Source organism: Lygodium microphyllum, chromosome 15 (genome assembly GCF_053477565.2).
Source record: "Lygodium microphyllum isolate KBCC chromosome 15, Lygodium_microphyllum_v1.1.10, whole genome shotgun sequence".
NCBI classification, from domain to species: domain Eukaryota; kingdom Viridiplantae; phylum Streptophyta; class Polypodiopsida; order Schizaeales; family Lygodiaceae; genus Lygodium; species Lygodium microphyllum.
The window spans coordinates 142510643-142526305 of record NC_141149.1 but is presented as its reverse complement, the minus strand read 5'-3'; positions in this window follow the sequence as shown (position 1 = coordinate 142526305).

The following is a 15663-nucleotide window of genomic DNA, read 5'->3' as shown; positions in this document are numbered from 1 at the left end:
CTAATCCTTCTCACCTTTCAACTGGTATCAGAGCTTGGCTTCCCGACTCTTGAGCTTGGTTCGTGGCATTCTCAGCTTCCCATCGACTCCCCACTCGCATTGGGTCTCCTTCCCGATAGCCATATCCGACTCCTTCGAGCTCCCGTCAGTCCCCGGCTTCCCGAGCACCTTCCGGCATTGTTGGGCACCTTCAGGGCATTACATCAGAGGTATTGCTTCATTCGCCACATGGTTTTACTTCAGTTTTTAGTTTGCAGATCTGACAACAGGAAAAGGGCAGCCATTGGTTGAGCCTCTCATTGGAGTTGAAGCTCTCTCTACCACTTAGTCTTGATTCAAGCCCTCCATTGGCCCCTTTGGGCCCCTTGAGGCCCACGCTGCATGCCCCTTGAGCCCAAGAGGGCCTGCAAATCTGTACATGTTGGCTGAACAGTTTGCTCCAGTAATCTAGGCCATTCCCACAGCACGTTTTCAGCCCTTGGCCTTGTTGTAGGCTCTTGGGCAGCCTTCTATCTATTGGGCATTATCCTTTGACTCCTTGTGTGGGCCCCCTTCACTTGGCATTGAGCTTTAAGCTCCCTACATTCAGATCTTGGCTGAGCTTCACACTGTTTACAGGTATACCTGCTGTAATACAGAGCAGCCCTCCTGCATCTCATGCCTATGGTGAGTGGTGATAGCTTGATGATGCTCCTATGCCATTGGATGCCTACATATTGTTGGTGGATGCTATGTTGATGATTTGCCATCAGTTTGGCCCTCATTTGGGTTTACAAATACTCAATTTTGAGTAGTGAATCACTGTTGTAATAAAAGCGGGCTGAAGCTATTCTACATGCTTTGGGTTATGCCTATTCGTTCCGAATTATGTCTTAGATGCATGCCATGAAGTATCGATCTTCAGGGTACGACTTCGAACTTGGATTTCATTCCGGATGCTTTTGGAAGAGCTTTGACATTACGCACTCATTGACATGGTTCATGCTTGACAGTGGTATATGCTTTGACAGCAATGCTCCTTGGGTTTATGCATACCCATTGCCTAGAGCTTGATGCTCATGTTACGGTTGATTACCCTATGCATATGTTGAACTTGAGTGCTCATTGAAGCTCTACCTTGGATGCAATTTGGATTATTTGGAGTTGTCTTGGATGTTACTTGGCTCGTCAGAGTTTGGATTGGGATGTATTTGATGTCTTATATACTTGTGGATGCTACATACAGATGCTCTACCACCTACATGTTCGGGATGTACTATTGATGTATTGTCTTGGACTTATATCATTGGCACTGTGTCTTGCCTTGGTTTGAGCTCTTGAGCTCGTACATACGGCTTTTGTGCCAGTGGGAGCATTCTTGAATGCTTATCAGACATTGAGCAGGTGGTGCTTTTATGCATTGAGCAGTTACATGCTATTGAGCAGTACAAATACTTGAGACTTTGGGATTTCTTACCCTTTGGGATGATACATTATATGTCTTGGTTCACTGTATGCTTATGAGCCGAGTCTTAGATTTGGATCTGTATCTTTGTGAGCTGACACCTACTTGTGTCAAGTTTTGGTAGTGGTAGGAACACTTTGCCCCGTTGACTGGGGGGTGTGCCTACTCACTGGCAGATGTTTGTATGACATGTTTGGGTGTTGGATTCATGCTTATCGACTGCCATATGCCTATGTTATGCCCGTATGATGCCGGCTTTGGTCTTGGCAGTATCTGATTGACATGGGATCCGATTTTGGCACTATTAGCTCTCATTTATTGAAATTTGTAATTTATTACAGCAAGCATATATGTATGGACTGACATGGATTTTTCATGCTGAAACATTCTAAAATGATGTACTTTCGCTAGTAATTGGTGGGCAGCAGCTTTGATTTCACTTTTCTTGCCATTTTCTCTCGATTTTGGTGATTTTTTGGTCATTTTCTGCAGTAAACAGCAAGCAATTTTGAACTGTCTATGGTCTTCTAGCCTGCATTATGGTGAGTTCGTCCACTGATCATGCTATTTTCAACATCACTAAGCTTGATGGTACGAATTACTCTTATTGGAAGAGCCAGATTTGGCAGGTGTTGGTGCAGAAATCGCAGATCAAACCTTTGAGGTTGAGCGGACATCCGCCTGCAACTATGCCAGATGAGGAATGGCTTGAGCTTGATGAGTTATGCAAGTCCACCATTGTATTGTCTCTCAGAGAATAGGTTCACTACAATGTATTTGAGGAAGAACAGAGTGCATGGCAGTTGTGGGATAAAATCAAGAATCTCTATGACAAGAAAAGTCCAGTGAGCCAAATGTATTGGCTGAAGCAGCTTATGGATCTGCGTATGAAGGAGAATGTGACTATGTCTGCTCACTTGAGCCAGTTCCATGCTATACTCAAGAACTTGACTTCGTAGGACATCACTTTTGCAGAGGATGTCACTTCTCGTTTCTTGCTTGGTACTCTTAATGAGTCATGGGATGTATTCCGCGCACTGCATTATGTGCCTCTACTGCTACCTTGAAATTATCTGATGTTGAGAGTGCTCTTCTGCAGGAAGAGGTTAACCGTAAGAATTTGGATGCCTCTCATGTGTCACATGCTATGACAGTTAGAGGCAGGAATGATGGATATGGAAAGCATGGTAGTGGCAGTGGCCATGGAGGGGATTCTCAGAAATCTCAGTCCAAGTCTCGTGGGAAGTCACGTAGCAAATCCCGTGGCAGGAATGCAGATGTTACTTGTTACCATTGTGGGAAAAAGGGCCATATTAGGCCATAATGCCATGAACTGCGCAATGAAAGGCGCAAAGATAAGGGGAAAGACAAAGTGCAGGATAAGTCTTCTGATTGCAGCATAGTGCCTGCAAAGTCCAGTGTTAAAATTGAAGAGATCAATGTTATGCAGCCTGAGGATGTTGATGATGATGATTATATCCTTGCAGCTTCTTCTAATGCTTCGCAGATGACAGAGATACACTCTATATATGCACAGTGTTGGCTCTTGGACTCATGTGCGTCCTTTCATGTGACACCTTGCCGAGAGTGATTTCATTCATACCGTACTATTTCGGGTTCTGTGCGCTTGGGTGATCATAGCTCTCTTGATATTGTGGGCATTGGTGATGTTATGCTGCAGTTTCCTTCTGGCAGCAGTTTTGTTATGCAGGATGTATGTCATGTACCTGCTTTGACACGCAGTCTCGTGTCAGTGGGACAACTTGATGACGCATGTTATCATGTATCTTTTGGAGACTTTGCATGGAAGATCACTCGTGGCAGACTTGTGATTGCGAGAGGTGCCAAGGCTAGCAGCCTCTATCCCCTGATTGTATCCGCTTCTTCCCTTGATCATGTTTTGTCTATGGTTCTATCCCATATGTATCTCTTTGGCATGCCCATTTTGGCCATATGTCTTTGAAGGGAATGAAAATGCTTTCTGGTTTGCAGTACTTACCGCCCCTTGATTATACATGTTTTGATTCATGTGAGCATTGCCTTTATAGCAGGCAAACTAGGTCTACGCATAAGAAGTCTGGTAGGCCACGCATGAGTGAGCCCTTGGCATTGGTACATTCGAATGTCTGTGGGCCCATGCCTTGTCAGTCTATGGGTGGTGCAAAGTATTTTGCTATGTTCATAGATGATTTTTCACGGATAGTTTGGGCTTATCCCAAAGCTGAAATTCGATGTCTTGGCTGTGTTTCAGAGATGGCTTGCATTGGTTAAGAACCAGTCTGGGTATAGGCTAAAATGCCTACGGACAAATAATGGGGGTGAGTATGTCTCACGTGCTTTTGAGCAATTATGTGATGAGAGGGATATTAAGCGTCAGTTGACCGCCCCCTATACCCCTCCCCAGAATGGTTTGTCTGAGCGGATGAATAGAACCATCTAGGAGCATGTACGTAGTATGCTTAGCCACGCAGGCCTACCACAGAGCTTTTGGGCTGAGGCAGTTAGTACAGTTGTGCATTTCATAAACAGATCACCTTCTAGTGGTTTGGATTTCTAGGTTTCAGAGGAGGTATGGATTGGCAAACCTCCTTCTTATGCGCATCTCCGTGTCTTTGGATGTGAGGAATTTTGCCATGTGCCCAGGGACAAGAGACGTAAGCTAGATTCTAAGAGTATCAAATGCATTTTCCTTGGTTATGGAGATGCAGGAAAGATGGGTTACCGTCTCTGGGATCCGCAGGTGTGGAAAGTCATCCACAGTCATGATGTAGTCTTCCATGAAGACAAGATGCATAGGCAGCCTGAGAGAGTTGTTGAGATCCGCAGGGTCATATTTCAAGAGGAGCCGAGAGCTCCCGCATAGCCAGTTGGATAGCCTACCGCTGCAGCAGATGCTCATGGTCAGGGTGTTGGACAGGCAGCTGGGCAAGCAGCAGAGCCTGCCATGAGACGGTCTACTAGAGACAGACGTCCACCTGATAGATTTCAGCCCTTGATGCATTATGTCTTGGTTACAGATACAGGAGAGCCTTTCACTTATGATGAGGCTATGCACAGGGGTGACAGTCACTCCTGTGAGAGGGCTATGCAGTCTGAGATAGACTCCTTGCATAAGAATGACACTTGGGTTTTGGTTTCCTTGCCTACGGGCAAGAAGGCTTTGCCATGCAAGTGGGTGTACAAGCTGAAAAGTACCCTTGGACACCCCAAGCCAGGATACAAGGCTAGATTGGTAGCAAAGGATTTTAAGCAGGAGCATGGTGTAGACTTTGATGAGGTCTTTTCTCATGTGGTTAAGATGATCACCCTGCTCTTAGTCTTGGCTTTGGTTGCTTAGCTTGACTTGGATTTATACCAAATGGATGTCAAGATGGCTTTCTTACATGGAGACTTGCATGATGAGATTTATATGGAGCAGCCTAAGGGCTTTGCAGAACCTGGCAGGGAGCACCTAGTGTGCAAATTAAAGAAAAGTCTTTATGGCTTGAAACAGACACCTAGGGAGTGGTATCATAAGTTTGATGCCTTTATGTAGTCACAGGGCTACAATCAGAGTGCTATGGATCTGTATCTTTACATGAAGAAAGCCCGTGATGGTTCTTTATTGCTTTTGGTACTCTATGTGGATGATATGCTAATAACAGGGAAAGCTCATGATGAGCTAGATGCTCTTAAGGCTCAACTCAAGAAGAGCTTTGAGATGAAAGATCTGGGATATGCTGCTCACATACTTGGTATGCGCATTAGACGCAAAAGGCATCAAGGACTCCTCTACTTATGACAGAGGGAGTACATTCATAAAGTCCTTGAGCGCTTCCACATGCAGGATGTAAAGCCTATTGGCTGTCCATTGCCTTCTTATGTGAAGGTATCATAGGCTGATTGTCCGTAGACAGATGAGCAGAGGGCCGAGATAGCCAAGATTCCCTATACATCCGTAGTGGGCAGTCTTATGTATGCCATGATAGCCACTCGTCCAGATATTGCCTTTGCAGTTGGTGTTGTGGCACGCTATATGGCTACACCTGGCAAGAAGCATTGGGATGCCGTGAAGGGTATCATGAGGTACCTTGAAGGGCACTGCAAATATGTGCATATGCCATGGCAGCCAGGATACAGGAGTCGTGGGGTACACTGACTCTAATTATGCAGGACATGCAGATAGTAGGAAGTCCACTTTCGACTATGTATTCATCTATGATGGAGGTGCTGTTTCTTGGATGTCCAGGGTGCAGAAATGCATGGCCCTTTCTACTACAGAGGCCGAGTATGTTGCAGCCAATTGAGGCTTGCAAGGAGGCCATTTGGTTGGGTCGTTTGGTTGCGGACCTTGGTATTGATGCTATCCCTACACTGCATTCGGATTCTATGAGTGCTATTTAGTTAGCCAAGAATTCGGTCTTCCATGCGAAGACGAAACACATTGAGATGAGGTATCACTTCATACGTGGGCTCATTGAGGACAAGTATGTTGATCTTGTCAAGATCTTGACTGACCAGAATCCTGCAGATCTGCTCATGAAAAGCCTCTCTACAGAGCGCTTTGCCTTCCTCAGGAGGTTGATGGGCATGGGATGAGATGACGTCTTTCCTCATCCTATTGTACATGTGTACATGTTATATTGTATTTTTTTCTTTTTCTTTTCACTCCTCACTAGGGCAGATTCGCCTTTAAGTGGGAGGTTGTTGGGGGTAAAGGCGCCTCTGCCTAGCCGCCCGTGTATTACTACATTAACAGTCACCACCACTGCACACTGCAGGTGGCAGGCACCCGTCACCGTCACTTTATTCTTTATTCTTTTAGTGACAGTTTGAATAAAGGAAGGCCCAGTCACACATTGTGACTGTTGGAGTTCTCATTTCTTATCTCTCTCTTACTTGCTCTTGCTCTCCTGCCATAGCTCTTGAGTCAAAGCTTCGATCCTTCTCACCTTTCAACAGTTTTCCCATTCGGTTGATAAGCATCACATCTCTTGCAGTAGTTATATGCATCCTTGTGGAGGGTCGGCCACTAGTATCCTGCTAATAGAGCCTTCTTGGCTGTCGCTTCTTCTATGAAGTGTCCACCACATGGTTCGTCATGGCATGCTTTCAATACTATTCCGATTTCATCCCCTGCAACACATCTTCGCAATACTTCATCTTTGCCTCTCTTGTACAGTGCACCACCTAGTAAGGTGTAGGGGACTGATTCTAACAGAAGCTTATTCTTCTCACGGCTTGAGATGCCAGGAGGATACTCTTGAGTTGCTAGGAGGTTGGCTATGTCTGCATACCAGGGAGTAATTGTTTCAACTAGAAACAAGGAAGCATCAGGAAGGTCTGGATCATCCTGTTCCTCTTCTGCAGTTTGAGGGATCCGTGATAGATGATCGGCTAGGACATGCGAATGGCGAGGCTTAGTGACCACTTCAAAATCGAACACCTAGAATAGGAGCAACCATCTCATCAGTCATCCTTTAACATCTGCTTTGTTCATCAGGAAGGATAGGGCTTCATGATCCACATAGAACTTGAAATGCGTTGACAATAAATAGTGTTGAAACTTCTCTAGTGCAAACACCATTGCCAAGCACTCAAGCTCTGTCACTGTATAGTTACGTTCCCTATCAGTGACCTTCTGGTTGATCTAATTTAGAGGGGCCCTTTTGACATAGGACAGCACCTAGCCCTTCAACTGATGCATCTGTGTGCACATGAAACTCCTTCGTTCAATTAGGAGGCTGTAAGATAGGTACTTGGATAAGGCATTGTTTTAGGGTATCAAAGGCTCTTCTTGGCAATGCCATTTCCTTCATTTTTAGCCTCTTCTGACGCTTGTTGATGGAAAGTTTTCCCCGGATGTGCACCAAAAATATGGAGTCTCAAGAGGAACACCAAGGAAAAGGGGATTCTACTGCAAGAAAATCTATCTTGTAACATCAGCAAGCTTTTATTTCATTCTTTTGATGACCAAAACAAAGGAAACAACAAATCTTCATACAGCATCATAGTAGATATCTCCCACGGATTTGATAGCATCAACCATAATCTTCAACATCTTCATAGAATCCATCAATAGAATAAGGAACATAAAAGAATACACCATTTTTGAATGGAAATCAATCACATAGTATTCATCTTCAATGTCTTCATAGTTTTCTCTCTCAATCTCTCTCTCTCTCTCTCTCTCTCTCTCTCTCTCTCTCTCTCAATAGTACATCATCTCCTCACTACAATACTCAATAATGACTATTAATACTCCTTAGGTCATGGATGCACCTTCCAAGAGGTATGTTTGATGCGAAGAGGCACCAGAGCCACTACAATGTCTCTTCATAGCTCACTATTGTCACTGTCACTTCAGTCTTCTCTTTAGTCTTTAGTAGCTGCTTCTTCCATTTGTTTTAGCTCTTTTGAACTTAGATTCATCATTTCCAAAAGTTAGAAAACTTTTCCAAAGTCACACATACATTCTACAAAACACTTACAAAAGATCTACAGAACAGAACAGAACAGGAACATAGCAGAGATAGAATAGAGACAGAGCAGAGACAAAGGCTCTACAGAAGGTCTACAGAGGATTTACAAAGGGTCATCAGAGAACATAAAATCCTCATAACTCATACTAAAACCATTTTATACTATCAAAAACTATTCAATAAACCTTCCAAAGATTTCAAACTTCATTAATCATCAATTCATGCTTCATACAAAAGAAAACCAGAACAAAACAGAAGCTATACAGAAGGTATCATAACCAATAAGAACCTCAATAGAACCTATCAGAACATCACAAAGCTTTATATTTCTACTAAAAATCATCATAAACTTCCAAAAGATAATCAATATCATCCAAAACACTCTCAAACACTTCCATTAACAACCATACATCACTCTAAATCCATCAAAAATAAATCATTCGGACCTCAAAAACAACAAAAATCAGTCAAAAATTCAGTCTTTTTCCACTCTCAACACACAATCTCATGTCCACTGGAAAACTTGATGATGCAAGATATCATATATCTTTTGGAGACTTTGCACGGAAGATTACTCGTGGTAGACTTGTGCTTGTGAGAGGTGTCAAGATTGGCAACCTCTACTTCTTAGTTGTTTCTAGATCTACAGTTGATCATGTTTTGTATGTGGGGTCTTTATCTCATGTATCTCTTTGGCATGACCGCTTGGGACACATGTCTGTTAAGGGAATGAAAATGCTTTTGGGTTTGCAGTACTTACCGCCCCTTGACTATTCTCATTTTGATTCCTGTGATCGTTGTCTTTATGGCAGGCATACTAGGTCTACTCATAAGAAGTCTAGCATGTCACGCATGAGTGAGCCCTTGGCTTTGGTACATTCTGATGTTTGTGGGCCCATGTGTTGTTAGTCTTTGGGTGGTGCGAAGAATTTTGTTACCTTCATAGATGATTTTTCATGTAAAATATGGGCTTATTCCATAAAGCAGAAGTCCGATGTCTTGGCAGTTTTTCAGAGATAGCTTGCTTTGGTAGAAAACCAGTCTTGGCATAGACTGAAATGCCTTAGGACAGATAATGGGAGTGAACATGTATCACATCCTTTTGAGTAGTTATGTTATAAGAGGGGTATTAAGCATCAATTGACCGCCCCTTATACCCCTCCCCAGAATGGTATGGCTGAGTGGATGAATAGGACCATCCAAGAAAGGGTTTGCAGTATGCTTAGCCATGCAAGCCTACCCCAGCACTTTTGGGCTGAGGCAGTTATGACTACCATGCATATCACTAATAGATTGCCTTGTAGTGCCATTGATTTTCAAGTTGCAGAGGAGGTATGGATAGGAAAGCCTCCCTCTTATGCACATTCACGTGTCTTTTGATGTGAGGCATTTTGCCATGTGCCCAAGGACAAGCGTAACAAGATGGATCCTAAGAGTGTTAAATGCATATTCCTTGGTTATGGAGATGCAGGAGAGATGGGTTACCGTCTATGGGATCCGCATGCGTGTGAAAAGTCATCTGTAGCCATGACGTAGTCTTCCATGAAGACAAGATGCATAGGCAACCTGAGAGAGTCGTGGAGATATTCAAGGTTATATTTCAAGAGGAGCCACGTGCTCCCATATAGCCAATTGGACAGCCTACAGCAGCAGCAGATGCTCATGGCCAGGGTGTTGGACAGAATGTTGGGTAGACAGCACAGCCTGCAGTGTGGTGTTCTACTAGAGATAGATGCCCACCTGACAAATTTGAGCTCTCCATGCACTATGTCTTGGTTACAAATGTAGGAGAGCCTCTCACCTATGATGAGGCTATGCGCAGGGGTGACAGTCTTCCCTAGGAGAGGGCTATGCAGTCTGAGATAGACTCCTTGCATAAGAATATGACTTGGGATTTGGTTTCCTTGGCTGTTGGCAAGAATGCCCTGCCATGCAAGTGCGTGTACAAGCTGACACCCCAAGCCAGCATACAAGGCTAGATTGGTAGCAAAGGGTTTTAGGTAGGAGCATGGTGTTGACTTTGATGAGGTCTTCTCTCTTGTGGTTAAGATGACCACCCTAGGCTTAGTCTTGGCTTTGGTTGCACAACTTGACTTGGACTTGTACCAGATGGATGCCAAGATAGCTTTCTTACATGGGGACTTGCATGATGAGATTTACATGAAGCAGCCTAAGGGCTTTGCAAAGCCTGGTAGGGAGTACCTAGTGTGCAAGGTCTAGAGTGAGGTAGAAGACATATGTGCTAATATCAAGTACTATACTCCCTACTCCTAGCTTGCTAGCCACGTGTAGATCTTCTTCTAGAAGTAGTTTATCATACAAGGGATGTTTCTGGACAATGGCAAAAAGCTGGACCTCATGAACCATTGCCAACACTTTTAATGAGGTCGAGGCAACATACGTGGGATCATGTATTGATGTCCAAGGGCTTTCCTTTGCTCAGTAAGTGTCTTTAGGTATTGACCAATTTTGGCTATCAAACTTTGGTTGGAGTACCATTTCTACACAAAGTTACATTGTCCTTTCCCTTTTCGCTTGATTGCTTTGAGCTTTTCCTTGGTTGTCTCACATTGAGAACTATAGAGTGAGGGTGTCAAGTGCAATTCTCTAGTTGTGGCTTTTGGGATGTCCTTTATGACTTCTTCAATGATAGCTACATAATGGGAGCAAACATGTTCTTGCTCGGGGATTCGGCTCTATGAGCTTTGTGTGCTCTAATGTTGGCCTTCCGATTTCGATATGGACGTACACACGTGTGATGGCTGTCAACTTGTGATAAAGCTTCATCATGCACTTCATCTCTGGTTCATTGGTCAAATGCGCTATCTCTTTGGCCAAATCTTCGAGAGATTTCTCATGGAGCCTAGGCTTTAGGTACTTCGAAAGTGCTAGAGGTGTCAAGGATGTTGGTTGCGATATCTCTTCTGTGGGAGCTCTTGCTCAACCGCCAAGACCCACGAACCGCTTATTGTTTCAAGCGTTCCAAGCCGAGCACTAATGGCTACCTCTCACATAGCCGACGCGCCATCCATATCTACGGGTGTAGTGAGCTTACCTCCATGCCGTTCGAGTTACCTTCTCTCCCGCGCACTTCGGTAGCTCCACGATCCAAGTACAAGCTTTAAGCAAGCTTCATCCTCAAGCTCCACGCTCCAAGCTCCATTGCCGCGAGCAAGACAAGACAAGAGAAGAGAAGAGAAGAGAAGAAGAGAGGAGAAGATGGAGAGCTTCTCCTCCTCGGTCCCTCACCCTCACACACCCTCACACTCTCACACTCCGTCTCTCAAGCACAAGCTCAAGCAAGCAAGAACAAGAAGAAGAAGAAGAATAGGAGAGTTACTTTTGGCCACACACAAGAATGAGCTTCTCATTCACTTTTCAACTTTATATACAAAACCCTAAATCCCTTTTGGGCGGTCATCCCCTTTTCCTCTTTTTTACATGGCCGACCGTAGCCTAGGCCCTTTTTCCCATTGTCCTTCTATCTTCCTAGCTTTCTTTCCACCGCCCGTCTACATTTACAAATTGCATGGGTGAGAGCCCCGGCACTCCTTGAATTAAACCATGATGCGCTTGCGCTCTTTTGCAAAATTTTTGACTTGCGCTTTTCCTTGTGCGCCTTTCTCCCTTATTTAGGACTCTTCTCCTTGTGCGTCCTTGTCTTCCCTTTCTCTTTGCCTTGGCCTTTGTCTTTGTCTTCTGCTTTAGCTTTTTCGGATTTTCCACCTTCGTTCATTTGAGGGTTAACATTACCCCCTCCTAGACGAGTGCCAGTCCCATGGCACTCACCGTCGTAGGTAGCAAGCGTTTAGTATGCACCAAAGACGTGGGTGGCAAGGACATCTGTGGGTGCCATGGCAAAGTGTTGGTAGTGGTGGGGAGGAAGGTCATTGGGGGCACATTGGTGGGTTGAGTGGTAGGTGGTAGGGCAATGGGAGTTGGTGGTAGGGCTGTTCTTTGGGGGGGTTGCACTAATGGAGTACAAGTGGCGGTTTGTTGGGGATTCTGTACATACTGATTCTTGGCAGGCTTACAGGGTGATAAGGATAGGAATTCAAAGTTGAGTGTTGATGAAGAGCCAACGACGCCTTCGTTGGAGTCTTCAATATCTGCAATTGAAAACCTCTCATGTGGTCTCTCCCTAAGGGGTAGTGCTAGTCTTCTTATTGTGTACAAGATATATTTTGATTAGTTGGGAGACAGGTCGAACTCTAAGCAAGCTGAGAGTATTGTCCTGCACTTGAGGATCCAAACTCTGTATATACTTCGGTGCAGATATTATGTGAGTGCTCGTGCATACTTAGATATTACATAGTTAGAAGACCGCGGGCTAGTTTCTCGTAACAATGCATGGATGAAGCAAAGTTGTCCATGTTGAGAAGAAGTACACGTGAAGATATATGAGACATCCTTTGCATTGTGATTGCACGACGTAGCATAATTGAATATAGGGACACCGCATTTTTGGTAGCTGGAAGCTATTGGACTTGCTTGATAAGGACAGTGTACATTTCATGGCCAATCGTGTGGTGCTTACCACAATTGATTGCAATGGTATTAAGGCAGAGTGCAAGAGGAAATTGTGCAAGTGGGTCAGGGTGACAGGTCTAACCACAGGCGAGACAAGCTCCCTAGGTATGTCCTACCCTTGATGTGTTCTGAACAATTGTGGGTGATGCTAAAGGGCTAGGGGACTAGGGACGGAGCCAGTCGATCAAGGCCACTGGACATACCTAATTTGAGGACCCCTAGGTGATGTGCTATGATCGGAGTGCTTCTTATCTTTTCATTCATTTCATTTCTTTTTTCTTTTTCTTTTTTCTATTTTTTTCTATTTTTTGTTTTCTTTTTTGTTTCTTTTTCTTGTGCTTTTTTCTTTCTTTCTTTCTTTCTTTCTCTTCTCCAAATTTTTCTTTTTTTTTTCCCTTTTTTTTTTTGACTTGCCTGAGTACAACCATTACAATATGTTGAGGCTATCAGCCTTTCAGTGGGTTGGAAAATGTCAAGCTTCGAAGGCTCAAGAAATGGATATTATAGTGATGATTGTGCCCTAGCCTCGTTGTTAGAGAAGCAGTTGTTGAGATGGGGAGATACACCTCAGATATTGCAAACCTCCTTGCAACACACGCAATGTTGGTACAATTGAGGTAACGACTGCCGTGAGCCAACTATAGAGCTTGACCTAGAAAGAGAGCGTAGCCCATGAATATGCTTTGGGCTATGCGATGTGGGCGGTCGGAGGGTGATTTTTGCTTTCGGCAACGTGGCTTTGTCGCGGCTCTTTGTGGGGTCGATGGTCTTGCGGTGATTGGGCATTGAACACTTTCGCACAAAGACCTGTATCATCCTATATCCACTTGTCACTTCATGAGAGTACATGCATGGTATATGCCGCAATTATAATAAACCAATGCAACACAAGGCGACATCACTTATCTGAATTCTATGGTGTTGACTTAGATATTTATCACATGTACTTGATTAGCTTTTTCTTTTGCTAAAGACGTGAAATATATTAAATGCAGATATAAAAAGTTCGCACAATTCGGAAACATGTCAACACTGAACCATTTAAAGGCAAAAAGTCCTAGCCAGGTAGCATTTGATAAGCCTTTATTCAACATGGGGCTACTCCATTTGTACGAGGTGGGGCGAGTCTGGGTGGTCGGGTGACTGGGGCTCTACTGGTGCGGGGCTCCCGTGGGGTTGGGTAGGGAACATGTCGGCCGGGACATGAATGGTGTAGTCCTGGGCCGCCACCGTTGCCAAAATGCCTTTAAATAGTTCATTGAATTCTTCCCTGTCCTGAGCTGCCCTTTCTGCCCTTGAGCATCTAGTGCTTGAGCGTACATTGGGGGTTTGTGCCACTGGTGTTGCCACATTGTGTGCGCCTCCTCGAGCGTCCGCTCCCCTGGCCCGCGGATTCTTCGGCCTTCCTCCGGGGCGGTGTCGCTTGGGACTGCGTTTCTTGGCGTACCTTTTAAGAGTGGGCACGTAGCGCACTGGCGGAGGGGCGTGTGCTGCATGTTCCCGTCGGCCGCGGAGAGCATCCTTACAAGCTAGCTGCCCTTGGTTCTCCATGTTTTCCTCGCAGGGGGCCTGTAAGATGTGAATCAAGGATTAGAATTTGTTACATGATAAGACCATTCATATGTAAGGGATTATAGTGCAGGTTATCAAGCGCATAGGACGAGAAGGGGAGGGGTGGGGCATGCAGTGCTTGTTGTAGAGGGATGGCCCCCATGATGTCTATTTAGCCTCCTGCCATTAGCAGATCTTGGCTCATGTCGAGTTACGTCGGCTGGTGGTCATGAAGTTAGGCAAGGCTCAACCTTGGAAGGATAGATCGAAAAGGGAAGAAGGTGTATAGAAAGGGGGCTGCACCCTGTCTACACCATTAGAGTTGTTGATCAAGGCTTCCTATGGCGGTAATGTGGGTTGCATGCCCTTCACTTGGAGGTGGGGATGGTCACACGGCTTTTAAATGCGTCATGAGAGGAGGACTTGAGGAGCTTAGCCTGTCAGACCCAACTCTTCTCCCTGCACTTGACTATCATTGCTTGTGTGTTGATATTGTTTATACATGTTGACACAAAAATCAGTGTTTATTTATATACATATTTATGAATCCATATCACTTCACGAGGATAAGAACCAATTGTAGAACTCGGGGTTGTACTGGAGCATGGCACACGCATCCAGCACTCGTGGCAGCTTACTTAGTACCGATAGGTATTTTGCGACATCGAGTAGCATGGACCCTTGTCCGAGTCTACTGGCAACATGTAACTCCTCCGCAGTGAGAACCTTATCAAACAGAGAGTTTTCTTGGCTAGGTTCAGCCAAGTCCGTACCCCGAATGGCAGTCAGCACTCGAAGGGAAGTTGGTGCCACATAGGTTGGGTCTCTTTGAGACCGCCATTTGACCAATCGCTCCTCAGATACTGTCATGATCTGAGCTCCTAGTTCAGCCATTGCAACGCGGTTTTTACACCAACGCTGTTCAAATCGACTCCGGCTTGCTAACAATAGCTTTAGTTGCTCAATGTTTACGAGATTCGATTGGCAGAGCATTTCATTAAATGTCACGGTTAAGCGTAGTTCGTTAGCCTCCTCATCAGAGATGAGTTGCATGCGTTCATGTAAGAGCTTGTTATAGTGCTCGTCAAGATGTTCCTGCTCTTCCCAGGATAAAGGAAAGGGCAAGTAATCTCCAAGCTGCTCTTTAGGGAATACGCACATGTTTGCTATGACATAGACACGGGCGAACACCTTGAGCTTAGCATCCAACTTAGTTAAGCATTCTGTGACACTTCTATGTTTGACGAGGGCTTGCTCGGTTGCTATCTCATGCAAGGTTCTAGGAGTTTGCCTAGGCTTAAGCATAGCTGGGGGTTCAGGCCTATATGAGCAAGATTGGTCAACGCTAGGATTGCTCATACTCTTGGGGTTTCCATGTTTCTCTTGAGGCTTCGTTATTGCATCATGGTTCTCCTTGGGTGTGACTGGTGCAAATTCGTCGCCCCGTCGTGACAGTGTTGTATCCACTCTTGATTTGTCAATGCGAATTCTATTGTCAATGGATAGAGTGTTGCAAGCAGCCATTGATGGTAACGACTGCTTTGATTTGTCGGAACACACGGATGTGATTGAGGTTTCACCACTATTAGGAGAGACATCAATGGGTTCATTGGTGGATGGACTTGATGCTTTATTCCCCAGCTCTCCATCGCTCTTGGTCTCAATGCTCTTGGGGTC